The sequence below is a fragment of the Plectrocnemia conspersa genome, unplaced genomic scaffold (assembly GCF_051122295.1).
Source record: "Plectrocnemia conspersa isolate PC_06_02 unplaced genomic scaffold, ASM5112229v1 ptg000008l, whole genome shotgun sequence".
NCBI lineage: Eukaryota > Metazoa > Arthropoda > Insecta > Trichoptera > Polycentropodidae > Plectrocnemia > Plectrocnemia conspersa.
Window position 1 is genome coordinate 21669458 of NW_028277172.1, and position 12541 is coordinate 21681998.

The 12541-nt window shown below is 30.4% G+C and overlaps 1 protein-coding gene across 4 annotated transcripts in view; it reads left to right on the forward strand.

The window, feature by feature from the left end:
- Positions 1-12541, forward strand: part of hth (Meis homeobox homothorax) — a 533594-nt gene that overhangs the window by 202231 nt on the left and 318822 nt on the right. The gene's annotated exons all lie outside the window — the stretch shown is intronic.

Below are 12541 nucleotides of genomic sequence, written 5' to 3' on the forward strand. Positions count from 1 at the left end.
TGCAGCGCTCGTCATGCGTGCTAACCATAGGACGCTTATGAGCATACTGAAATTGAAGCGAGTTACTCGTTCTATCTCAGTTTGCGAACTACAACTCACTCTTGTCACTTAACACGCGAGAGAGCGAAAGGGGAAGTATCTCACCGCTCGCGCTCGAAAGAGCAGCTCCGACTTCGGTCCCTTTGACTCGGAAAATATGTCGACAATGTTGGGAAGCGCTTGAAGCTGGCAAAGTCGACTGAATTACCCCCACTTTACCTCCCGTTCTCAATACCTCGGACAACTTCCGAGAGATTTTAGAGCGGGCAGAACCGAACTCGACCGAAGTAACCCACTATATTCTCCGTCCTTGGCCAACTTTGGCTAACTTCCAGAGAGTGTAGTGCAGGCATAAAGATATCCTGAAGTTTTGCCGCTAATAGTTGGTTAAAGAACGTTTTTTTAAATACAAATATATATTTTATTTTATTGCCACGCGATTCACAGTTTAGCGTTTACTGATTTAATCATCGCGAATACAAAAAATAATCGATTTTAAAACGCTAACTAATAAAAAAATATGATTATTCAAAAATCATAAACGTCGCAAAAATAATTAAACTAACTTACATAATTGTTACGTTTTAGTATTACTTTTTTATTGGAGTGATTACAAACCAAATTATTTCATTTTTGTATTATGTTTATTATCATTTAAGAAAATAAGTTTTTTATGTATTTTAAACTAAAACATATAGAAATAAAGCAGTAGTATTTCTAAATACGCAAAGATTGTTATATTTTCAGCTTCACATAATTCGAAACCTTTGAGTATAACTGGCATATTTGTATTTTTAGGCACTCACTTTGAAATCTTTTTTTGGGGGAGGTTGTTTTTTAATGTATTATGAAATTATAGTGAGAATCAGCTTAAAACATTTATATTGAAAATTTAAAAGAAAAAAAATGGTACTTGATAAATTCAGAGTACTAGAAATTATTAATATTGAAGATCTTTATTGCTCATTCTTTTTCTAAAACTGCTTACGTCTGAAATTTGCCTATTTTTTATAAATGTAACACAATATGATATTTTCTCTTTTTGAAATTAATTTGGATTTCTCTCACAGTTTAAAATTTATTATTTTTTCAAGGTAAGACAATATAATTAATAAATCTGAATTGCTTCTCTTTTTTTTAAATCCAATTTGAATTTCTCTTCTATATCAGATTTTAATGAAGTTCTCGTTTAAGAAATAATGTTTAGATTCATTTTATATTTAGTTAAATTAAATTTAAATCTTTTGGTATCAACTATTTTCAGGTGATACATAGCTGTTTTCATGCAAAATGTAGCAATCATACAAAAATTACAGACGTGAGCATTACATAATAAGGTATATAAATTAATCTCATGATTTAACTTGCACTGCAAAATCGGCACTCAATGCGAAAAATGCATCATAAATCCGTAAATCTTTCATCAAAATTATCTGGAAGTAAAATATTTTTTTTATTTTTTTATTCTCTTTTAATTTGCTCAAAGAAGCAATCTGATGAATTACGATTAACTATTGAAAAAATAGTTCGATCCTTTTAATTAATGTGAATCTGAGCTTTTGGAAGGCAATTTAAAAATAGTTTTGAGCTCCAAGCTTATATTGTATTTGGTATATTTTTAAGTAATGGTTGTTTGGGTCTAATGTGTGTATATTTAAATTTTGGCTTTATTCAAAACAAGTTGTTGATAAAACGATCTCAATTCACGTTCACATCTCATTCACATATTTTACGGCGGGTAACAAAACTTTTACTTTTTTAAAAAACCGCTCTATCTGGCATACAAACACGGTGCATACTCGGCTTGTTAGCACAAGGATTGCTCCACAGATGATGCTCACAGCCTCCGACGTCTTATCACGCCTTTGCTCTCCAAGGTGAGCGGTTGCTCGTTATAAAATTGTATCTCAGCGCACACACAGTAGCTATGCTGATGACAGCGCAGCGCCGCTGGCAAACATTTACCCAACGCTTGTGGGTTTTTGAAGAAAAATACGCGCATTCGTATTATTACAGGAGATTAGAGGCGACTGGTAGTTGTGTGTGTTTATTTTTCATCGCAGCCACCGACCGTCAGATAAGGTGATAAGCTCGCTTTGTGTCACACGATAGAGTGAAAAATCGATCTCGTATTTTTACTGCTATGATTCAATACCTAGTTTCTGTTTATTTTCTACCGGTCGTAAAGCGACATAATTGATTGGTGCCAGTCAGAAATAGGAAGCGGTTTTAATACGCGTATATTTTATTTCGTCTACGTGTATTTACTCCCGTTTATACGACGATCACAGGACCGGCCGTAAGTCGCGCCGCGACGCTCATCTCAAGCGTCGAGCGGAGATTTTACGATCGGTCGTAAAAAGGCCATTCGCGCAGTGTGTAAAGACATTTTCCTCTTTTTTACGTTCCTAATAATATTATCGCATCTTAGACCTAATATTCACTCGGCCATGGGCGGCGAAACATATCGGGCGGGTCTTTTACTGCCGCCCAAAGTTCACCAATTTATTGAGTGATCGCATTCCCTCGTTTTTATATCACTGGCGCACTTAAAAAAAAAGCACACTACCGATTTACGACGGCTCACTCAATTTTCTTCGAGTGCATCGTGTCGATTGCTATTAAAAAATAAAATACAATAAAATACATTACACATTTAATCGATCATTAAAATATTGTAAAGCGTATTTTATGTCGATGCTTAAAGCGTTATAAAATATTTTTTTTATATAAATAATAAACATTTAACTTGACTGAATCGTAAATTAAATAATGCGCCACTAACAAGTCACTTAAACTTTTTATATGTGTATGGTTAAATTATATAAGTTAAAAACGACGTGTATGTTTTTATATCATTTTTATTGCTCACAGCGAAGATCAGTTAGAAATAGCGGATTATATTCATATAAATAAAATGCAATTAATACCACTGATAGTTAAAGCTTTTCATATTAGAAATCGTTAAATTTTATTAAAATGATTGTGAATACTCATAATATGTTTTAACGCTTTACAGACACATATGTATTTCTTAATCAGTTTATTGATATTTTATTAGTTGATAAAACCATTTCTTCAGTTGTAAATAGCTTTAATTCAAGTAGTTGTTTATACAATACATCTTTTAAAATTCTTGAAAGTCGTAAACTCGATCTAATTGGGGAACAATCGCAAAAGCTCTGCTTGGTCATTGCAGATGCACTTTTAACTTTATCGCTCGTTAACGTCTCACATAAATTCCTGTAAGCTTGTTGTATATGTCGCCGAAGATGATTTTTCTCGTAAAGTCTCATCTTTATGCGCTTGTTTTTATTTCGAATATAAAATAGAAAACTAGAGGGCTGCCTAAAAACGCCGTCGTCCTGGGACGAGCCATAAGAAAATGTGTCGCAAGAGACTCGGAGATGGTGCGGGTAGTCTTGCGGCGCACAAAATTGAGAGCAATGGAGATTGGTATTCCGAAAGCAGAGGGGGCGAACATTTTGACTCTTTCATAGTTTAATAAATTCAGACAGAGGTGCCGGTCTGGGAATATGTAGTAGGCTCACCTGCATGCGCCATTTCTGCGTATTTTTTTGGTACCTTTACTATCTACCCGCCGTATAGAGTACCACCTCTCGTTGTCAATATTTAAAGCGTTCTTTTGGTCGGACGTGTCATGTCAACGTCAAAGTCTGGTAAACGTATGCGGGAATGTGTACGTTCTCCAGAGTCGGGCTCCTGCGGGGGCGACTCACCCGCCGAGGGTTGAAGGTACGCCGTCCTTGTATGGAAAATTTCATGAATTACCAATATAGACTCGGAAAAGTACAAAAGTTTTTTTTTTAAAAGAACAACTCGAATTTCGGTGAATTTTAAAATAACCGCACGCATGAATGTATGCATGCATAACAGGGTGTCTATACACTTTTACTATTTATGTGAAACGTTTGGAAATTGATTCACGACTTACCGATTTCAATCGTTAAATTTTATAAATAAACGTTTCTATATTATCTTTAAAAATATATTTATATATATTATTTTATAACAATATACTTATTTTACTAGAAACAATAATAAAGGGGTTTATATTGTAATATTTTTTCAAATATGTTTGAGATCTATTAAAAAATTTAGGAGCTATTCAGAAATTTATTCCATATACATGTCGTGATCGCAATGATTTTCTGACATACATACATACATACATATATAGTATTTCTATCAAAATCGAATTAAAACTAATATCAGCTTTGCAATCAACGCATAATGCTACAAATAATTTAAGATTTTGTATCTCTTAGAAAAAAAAATGTTATAAGATAAAAAACATGTTCATTTGTAAAATATACATAACAATAATACCAGATTAATATAATTTTTTGAAGATATTATAGTGCCATTTTTATACAAAAAATACAATTTCTCTACATTTTAGTATACAAAAATATAACAATTTTCTACATAAAAAATGTGTTATTGAATTTTTAGAGCCAAATCTTATTTTTAATTAAAATAATTTATTATGTAGTTTAAGTAACGTTTAGTCTCACTGATTAAACCGACTATAAAAAAGTATATGCTAAAAAATATATTTACATTGATAGACTATATATATATATATATATATATATATATATATATATATATATATATATATATATATATATATATATATATATATATATATATATATATATATATATATATATATATATATATATATATATATATATATATATATATATATATATATATATATATATATATATATATATATATATATATATATATATATATATATATATATATATATATATATATATATATATATATATATATATATATATATATATATATATATATATATATATATATATATATATATATTTATATATATATATATATATATATATATATATATATATATATATATATATATATATATATATATATATATATATATGTAGAGTACGCTAGGGATAAGGATGCCGGTTTGTTATTGTGTGCGTGTACATGTAATGAGAGGGAGAAGCGATGTAACGTGTACTTCGTTGTCTCGCTTTCTCTTTTAAGGACAGTCGCTGATTCGTCAACGCTGGTATTCGTCATTAAAGTGCAGTGTGGCACAGAAGTTCGATCTTCTCTAGTGATTTATTTTAAATAATTTTGTGTTGATATTGGTTTAACCCAGATATGCCCACTGTCCCATGGGTAGGTCACTAAACTCGTGCCACTGTTTTTTATTTATTAATGAAATTTAAGGAGAACAAAATTTCTTGGACATATCTGGGTTAATTGATATCAAGGCTTCAAATATACACTGTAAGTTATTCGTTCTCTTACCCGTAAATTAAAATATTTTTATTATTTTTCCATTAATACGTACGTTGTTGGTTTTTTTACACTATTCTCTGTAAGGCTTAAAAAAGTTATTATTCTTATCGTTGCGCTAATGATAATTTTTTAATTTATTCAATGGATTCTAATGATTTAATAGAGTCGTCGAGCCATTAAACAATCTGCAAATAATTTCTTTCCTGATTTTATATCTTTTTGCTTTTGAAGAATAGCTAAAGACTTCATTATTTTTTTGACTAGTGAAAGATTTTGAATTTTGCAAATATTTAATTAATCACATCAATGTCTGGTTTCTTCGATAATATAATATATTTTTAATTGTCCGTTGAAATTTCCAATTTAGCTCAGATGTATGTATGTTATATAAACATATATTTTATTTTAAAATAAAAAAATTAAATATTCTGAGCGAAATTGTTTTGAGCCACACAGTTCACGCACAAAATAACAAACCGGAATCCTTATCCCGAGCGTACTCTATATGTATGTATATAACAGCAAAAAAAATATTTTTTTGAGAAATTTTTTATAATGATTTATTTTAAAAAATATCGAAAATGCATTATTATAATTTAGAGTTAAAAACTATTTTTTTTAATTATTTATTTTACGGTTTTAAGTACGATAAAAAAAGTGTATTGAAATTTTTGCCATAAGTAGTATTTTTATTGAATTCAAATTTTAAACTATTTTTTTATTTTGTATCTTTGTAGCTAATTTTTATTATTTAAAATAATTACATTATGTAGTTTTGATCTATTAACAGACTTAGAAACAACGCATTATGCTACATTTAATTTAAGATCTTAGCAAAAAAATGTAGTTAAAATCGATTAAAGCACATAATATCGTAGCTATTAGTCACACTGATTAAATCGACTTTAACAAAAAACGATACATGTTATACAATAAAAAAACAATTATACTTGTAAACTCTTTACTTAGCAACAATAGCAGAAAAATTTAATTTTGTAGAAATATAATGGTACCTTTTTATAAAAAAAATATAATTTTAGGAAAAACATATCATTTTTATATATTAAAAATGTGTGATTATAATCGAGAGCCAAAAAATATTTTTAATTAAAGTACTTTATTATGTAGTTTTGAGTTATGATTGTAGAAAGGATATTGAAGTTTTTGTCATAGGTAGTATCTCTATTAACATGTAATTAAAACTAATAAGAGATTTGCAATCAATACATAATGCCACATATAATTTAAGATATTGTATCTTTGTAGCAAAAAAATGTATCCAGAATTAAAATAAAGTATGTTATTAATTAAAAAATTCTATACACAATAATAGCATAAACTTTTTTTATTATGCTATAGTTTATATTTTTATCGAATTCAAATAAAACTAATAACCGAATAAATTTTATTTCTGATTTTAGATTTTTGTAGCAAATTTTTATTATTTAAGATAATTGCATTATGTAGTTTAGATCTAATAACAGATTTTCTATCAACGCATATAATTTAAGATTTTTTGATCTTAGTAAAAAATGTAGTCAAAATTGAAATAAAGCACACAATATCATAACTATTAGTCACACTGATTACATTTACTATAACAAATAAAATATATATATGGTATAAAAATATATTGATAGACTATATTTAATTAAAAAAAATTGATAGACTATATTAATTAAAAAAACTTTTTTTTTTTAATTAATTTTAATTATACAAATTTAAAGCTAAGAACCTGTTTTTATTAAAAAAAAAATATTGTGTAGTTTTAAATTTATTATTATTTTTAAAAATAAAAATAAATCATTATGTAGAAAAAAATGAGAAATGCGATTTTTAACAGTGGTTTTAATATGTATTAAAATATATTTTTTTCTATTCATAAAGATATGATTATATTCTAATATTTTTTAAATAAATTTAACACGTACTATGTTTACGCCAGAATATATATAAAATAGAAAGACATTTCAGTAGCAAAACTCTTTTAGTTCTGTTTATTAAATGTTACACATCACTTTATCGTTTTACTTTATAAAATTAGTTACAGGGAATATTCATTATTTTTTTTCTAACATGATTTAAATTTGACATAAAGCAAACCTTTTACTATTAAAAATACAATATAAAAGAATGTACTCGCAATTCTGCCAGTACCTATCCACTCTGGTCGTGGAAATTTTGCAGGCATCGTCTAAACCGCCAATTTCCACCTGACGTCTCGTTAAAATGAAATATTTTTCATTCCCTCTCTTTCTCTCCACTCCACTCTCCCGACCGTTTTTTTTTCTTATTTCTACGGTTTCAAAATAGATTGACGTGTTCTAATACCAGAGAATGGAGTTTTCTCTCCCTCTGTGAGTTTCAGCGTCTGCCTGACTACGGGGATGCTGAAATTCAAATGTCTGCAAACGTTACACACCCCTTGACGTAGTCAGTTTGATGTCCTAGAATTTTATTTTTTACAGAAAAAAAAGTGAAACGTCCGAAATGCATCGCGTGACGTCTCCACCTTTCGCATCCCCAATGTTCGATTCGATGTTCGTGGACATCCATCATGCTTTCCTCGCTAATAGAACCATCTTGCCATCTCCACTCTCTCGTGTACAATAGGACACAATGAACTTTTTCATACTTCACCGTTTTAACATCAGACCTAATTTCACAAATACACGCTCGAAAAGATTCTCTCTTAGGTGTTTGCGTTCGCTGTTGCATTTCGGTAAATAAAATAATTACGTAATTGTTACGAGAAGAGCGAGGGTGTGTTTTGCCCTTCGGGTGAGCTTTCGTGCCGTGTGGGAGTTTGGCAAGTGAGCGTATCCATTTGATCCATTATTCGATCCTTTGTTGTTCAACTCACCATGGAACTGAGGGAAGGTGGGGCGAGGTGTTTCCAATTATTATTGCTTATTGGGGCCATAAGGGATGCGTGTCTGTGATGAATGGTTTCCTAATTAGATCATTGTTTCTGCGGCACGTAATACGCCCAGGGGTTGCTAGAATCTCTTGTCTGTGACTCGAGCGAAAATGACTATTTCTGAGCCTTCATTATATTATTAATATTAAATAGAGGTTTTGAATGAATATTATTTATATATAAATTACATTAGTATGTATAACCATGACCAGCTAATGTAATGGATTCTGCAATCTCGAGTCATTTGTCAGCTAATTAAAGGCAAAAGTCATTCATTTTGTTAATCGACTACAGGTAGTGCTTCAATTAGGGTCTCACGTGCATTGGAGAGAACGACCATGTTGCTTTGAGAGAACACGTCTCCTCGGACCCCTCGGGGGTTGATGGATGCGTATCAATCTGCCGTCGGGCCTTTAAGAAGTGGCGTGTTCGTGATGGAAGCGCATTTCGAAAGGCCATGGAGTGGCGGGCGTTACGACCACACCCTCCCACAATATCAATAGGGTCCAACCGCCCCTTGACTCTGCCCGCTGTTTACTTATTGTGGTTTCCAGCTAGGAAACTCAATGCTTGTCTATCATACGACACAGGATACGTGATGCAGATTCTTCGCGCGATGAATTGGATTTACAATATCACTCCGAATGAATCTCAGAAGCTTTCAATTGATAGCATCTCTGATCCGTTATAGCGGACGGGTAAGTACTCTGCCCTCTCACCTACCGAACGATCGAATCGATAGAAATAGATCATAGATCTATGATTGACGCGTTCACCCCCCTTTGATGTCGGCGGCGTTACTAGGAAGTAAACAAAGAGCCGCAGCGCCGTTACATCATCGTAGATGAACTCCTGTCGAGTTTATTTCTTTTTTTATCTTCCTTCAAACGGGGATTATAAAACTTTAAAGGAAATGATACTGGGAAAAGAGTGTTTACGCGGCGCGAACACAAAAAAAGTGTTTGGTGGGCGGCTTTGTTTAGAGAATCTTGACTAGCGGTCGTTTGCGAGAATGTGCTCTCTGAAAAGGAATAATCCCAAATAGTTAGTAATGCGATATGAACATTAAAAAATGGAATGATCTCATAAGTCTTTCAATAAGCTCACCCAAGGACATTATATGAATAATATTCTTTGTGGGCTCGGTCCAGCTGTTGTCAAATTAGACATCTGCCGTTGTTCCTGTGCATTATGTATTATGTGGCGTGAAATTTCCCATCGATTATAAAAGACAATAATTAATTTAAAAATTAGCACTTAAATCCAAGGTTCATCGCGTCAAATAAATATATGGCTATCTTACTAAGATCCATGATCCATATATAATTCATAAGTTTAAAAATGACGTAGATGTAGCAGTGACCCCAAAGTGTGCAATAAATCATAGTGGAGTAACTTTTCGTTGCGCTTTCCCGCAGAAGAACCGACGGTGCGGTTTTTAAAGAGCAATTAAAAACACACAAGAAATTTTATTTGAATCCCATAACGTCTAAGAAAGCGGCTTCCTCCTTTGAAACCGCTTGTAAACAATCGAACCGCGTTTCACGGCGGCGCTTCTCAAATGTTCGCGGTGTGCGGTAGTAATCTGCGCCCGTTAACTATATCGCGATTGTTTTTTCTCTACTCAGATACTATCTTACGCGCTTATAGTATATATAGTAAGTTGACTATTATTAGAAATAGCTCGCTCGATTTATAGCGCTATTTTCGTCATTTCAAACTTTGAAACTTTGGACAGCTGCCGTACGGTTCGTCACGTTCGCAGACATCGGCCAATTTCATAGGCAAGTGAAGATATGATATACTATACATCGTTTCGCTAGATTTTAATATTTCGAAGTCGGTGGAAACGCCGCGGTTAAAAAATATATACACAGTCTTGATACAAGCGAGAGCCAGAGCTTTTGTATAAAAGCTCGCTGAGCGCTCAACACAGCGAGGAGTAAACTTAATAATGTTTGGATTATTCTCTCAGTATAACGCATATTTAATATTTAGTGGTTGTATTAATAACTTGTTTTTGTACAGATCAAAATAACTAAATTTTTCATCATTGAAACTTTCACTAAGAGATCATTTATAAATATGAGTTTTCTAGATTGTTAGCAATAAAATTAAAAACGTAAAGCTGGGCTTGAATTCCATAAAAACCATAGTGTTTTTTAATTTCTATCGTGTCTGCAAAATCTGAATTAGTGGCTATTATGTAATTATAATCCATTAGGGTTACCTAGATTTTATTATTCTCAATGAGGAATATCGTGATGATATTATTTAAATCGAGCTAGTTCAAGCATATTATGTATTAAAAATCTGTAACACTTTTATTTCAGCTCATAGATGTATGTACAAAAAAATATGTCAGTCAGTAAAAGCATCTCATTGGTCTGCTATTGTCAAAAAGAACCGCCATACACGTTCTTCTGAAAATGTGCATATTTAAAAATTAATACATTATTTCCATATGTATTTTAATTGCTGTGTCCTGCTTTCTACAAAGTTGAAATATAATTAATGTGATTTAATTTGTCTTAAATTGCCAATTACTATAAAATATTATGTATGTATAAGCATAAAATGTGCATATTTGAGAATAGTAGCAGTTCATAGATTGTTTAAAACAGTATTTTTATATAATATCAAATAGTTAAGCCAAATGTTTTTTTTATTTCATGTATGGCTCTGAAAATATTTGTTTTTATTCATTTGTACATTTCCACGATGAATCAAAATATCCCCAAACCCTTTAAGCGATATCGCCGTACATGTACGGCGGTCGATCTTTCACTGCTTAAGGTATGCGACTGAATAAATTATAAATAAAAAACATTATGTTAATCAAATATATTTTTAAATTTGATATTATAAAAATTATTTATATAGAAAATTATAGCAATAAATTAGAGCACAAAAGAGCTTCTGAATTTATTTTTAAAAAAATTACAAAAGCCGAATAATACATAAAAAATATGTAAAATAAATGATTAAGACATACTAATACTAATAAATCAAAGCAATAAAACATTGCAAATCACTTATTTTCTATTTTACCATAAATGCAATATTAAATAAAAATAAATAAATACCAACAGAAATATTTATGGTAAGATATGTAAAATAACTCACTCCCAGGTGTATGTATACTAACAAATTAAAAAGTGTGTATAAATTAACTTACTACTCAAAAGGTTAATTCGGATTTTTTTTATTAGCGTAAAATTCCATAAAAAAATATTTTTTTATAACATATTTTAATATAAACTCGATGTGCTTTCTATATATTTTTATTTGAAAACGGTTGGATAAGAGACTAAATAATTTTAGGACGTTTGGTTCTAAAATTATTTAGCATATGGAATTAAGAAAAAGTCTGCCTAAGGTTGTTCGGTCGATGGAGCGTGTGCTTATTCTACAGTAATTTATTCTTACACTGTACTTATGTTTTAATGGTTTTATTCGTGTTTAGCTAATATTTTATTATTTAATCTATTATGTTAATATTCTAGACAGCTTTAAAACAATTTGAAATATCCGTAGATGATATTTATGAAACTGACTTTACTTTATCATAATTGATTTAAATCCGGATAAACAGTTCATTCTAAGAAGTCGAATACGACAATTTATGCGGATTCCAAGAGACAGTGAAGTAAATAATTATCCTGCTTCAACTTTAATTGATCTCATTTTACCATCACTGGTAAATGTAACAAATAAGGACAATTAACAACCTGGAATAAATTTTCCAACTATTATAAATGTCACAGGCCCAAACCTTTTTATGAAATGAACTGTTCAAAAAAATCTATAGAAAGCAATTTGTATGCATCAATAATTATAGCTATATAATATTTTACTTGGCATAATTAGATAGATGGGAATTATTTATATTCTGAATATAAAAATCTTTTATTCCAGAATGTAATAAACAAGGATTTTATTAACCTTGTGAAATTTTTTAACTGGAATAATTTCTTTTACGGAAACGCTGTTCAAAAAAATCGAAGAAACCATTTGTATACATTAAATTTGGATAAATATTTTGTCTGGCATAATTGGATGTCACAGAAGTCGAAATGAAGTATTTTTTCAGAGTAATCATATACTATATGGAATTTTACTAAAAAATGTATAAACATTTTTTTGGTAAATTGTTTTATTCCCCATAAAGGATTTTTAAATCTTTTGTGTACTTTATTTGGAATATATATTTAATAACAAATCCTGGTTTGGATTTTAAATCTAGAACCGCAAGAGCCG